General features: G+C 41.8%; 1 long non-coding RNA gene across 1 annotated transcript; it reads left to right on the forward strand.

Moving 5' to 3' along the window:
• The first annotated feature begins 444 nt into the window (after positions 1-444).
• Positions 445-1,979, forward strand: LOC138417498 (uncharacterized). The gene is made up of 2 exons (XR_011248169.1): positions 445-543; positions 705-1,979. It is a non-coding gene; the product is annotated as an uncharacterized lncRNA (long non-coding RNA).

The following is a 1,979-nucleotide window of genomic DNA, read 5'->3' on the forward strand; positions in this document are numbered from 1 at the left end:
ATTATCTTTTTGCAACCGGTAGAAAAGTGAGGCAGGGAGGCTCAAAAGACTCACTGGGGGCTATCAGGGAGCCAGATGTTCAGCTGGAAATAGAAACCGAGAGCTCCGGAAATCAGACAGCCTGAGTGGGTTTAATCTTAATCTCTGGACCCTTCTGTGTCTTTTTAGACAATAAGCCTTTCTTTGAAAGAGTTTTTTCCCCACTAAGGACAGGGCTGCCGGCTTTCCTCCAGGATGTTGTAAAAAGGTGACATTTAACAGTGGAAACTGAAACCCTAATTGACTTCTGCGGCAGAAAAAGAAGTGCCCCGTGTTCTATCTCTTGGCCCGATGTTTATAATTGTCCCCTCGGGGTTCTACCTTGAGGGGAGCTGAAGAGGCAAAATAGAACAGTTCACTGGAATTGGTGTGGTTACACACTTGAGATTTGCTTCTCCTGTGCAGTGGAAGCTGTGGAGGGGGCCATTCAAGAAGACAGAGGCTCCACGTCACTAGACCCTGATTGAAGCTGCCCCAGAATCTTTTGCAGTGATAAATAAAGAGGTGAGTTCTCCATTTCCAGAGCCAGGTGAATGAAGGGCTGTGATTATTTGGCTTACGTGTGTTACTTCCTTTGGCTAGTGGAATTTTAACAGAAATGTGAGCAAAGTCTTGGCACGTACTTGTGCAGGAGGTCTTGCCTTCTTGTATTGTGGTCTTCATAGTGAGAAGAACCTGCCCCTGGGAGCCTGCTGATCAAGCAGAATGAGAGACACAGGGCCTGGAGCCTAGGCCAGTGGACCCCCACCAGACTGGCCAATCCCTAAACTCTCTGAAGCCATGTAAGCAAGAAATAATTGCTTATTACTGTGAGCCTCTGAGATGTGATGGTTTGTTATGCAGCATTTTATGTTATAGATGACTGATAACAAGGCTGCCAAATAGAGAATAAGTAGAGATTCTTATGTGCTATGGACAAAATTTGTGTGTGTTCAACTTGGAATTGTTGCATAACCAGCACTTAGTAACTGAGAGGAACTGAGTTCAACAGGGTGATTGTATTTCATATGTTTAAAAAGAATGGTGTGAACCATACTATGTATTCTGAATGTCTGGCCTGCCTTCTAAATGACTGTAACTTTTATGAATCCTTTTCTAATAGCCTTTTCCCCATCTTTTCACCAGTCAGTTTTGTTGACATCTACCTATAATTCAGTACTAGGCTATTCATGGACACTCATATACTCCCCACCTAGATTCTATAGTTAACTTATTGCTGTATTTGTTTTGTTACATGTCTATCTATCCATCTGTCAATCCTCTTATCTTCTAATGCATTTCAAAACAAGTTGCAAGCATGAGTATACATCACTCCACGGAGAATTTTGACAAATGCATATACCCATCACCCCTGAGTTTCTTTATGCCACTTCCCAGTTAATCTCACCCTCACACCTCAGAGTAAAGACTCTTTTGATTTTTTTTCCATTACAGATTAGTTTTGCCAGTTTTAGAACTTCATGTTTGTTGTTGTTCAGTCACTAAGTCCTGTCCGACTCTTTGCGACCCCATGGACTGCAGCATGCCAGGCTTCTCTATTCTTCACTGCCTCCCAGAGTTGTCTCAGACTCATGTCCATTGAGTCAGTGATTCTATATAATCATCTCGTCCTCTGCCACCCTCTTCTCCTAAAGGGAATTATATATTATGCAGTCTTTTGGCATAACATTTTTGATATTCATTCCTGTTGTGTCTATCAGTAAAGGTCCGCCTTGGAGGCTGAACAACACACTGCTGAATAACCAACAAATCACAGAAGAAATCAAAAAGAAATCAAAATATGCATAGAAATGAATGAAAATGAAAACACAACAACCCAAAACCTGTGGGACACTGTAAAAGCAGTGATAAGGGGAAGGTTCATAGCAATACAGGCATACCTCAAGAAACAAGAAAAAAGTCAAACAAATAACCTAACTACACCTAAAGCAACTAGAAAA

Source organism: Ovis canadensis, chromosome 13 (genome assembly GCF_042477335.2).
Source record: "Ovis canadensis isolate MfBH-ARS-UI-01 breed Bighorn chromosome 13, ARS-UI_OviCan_v2, whole genome shotgun sequence".
NCBI classification, from domain to species: domain Eukaryota; kingdom Metazoa; phylum Chordata; class Mammalia; order Artiodactyla; family Bovidae; genus Ovis; species Ovis canadensis.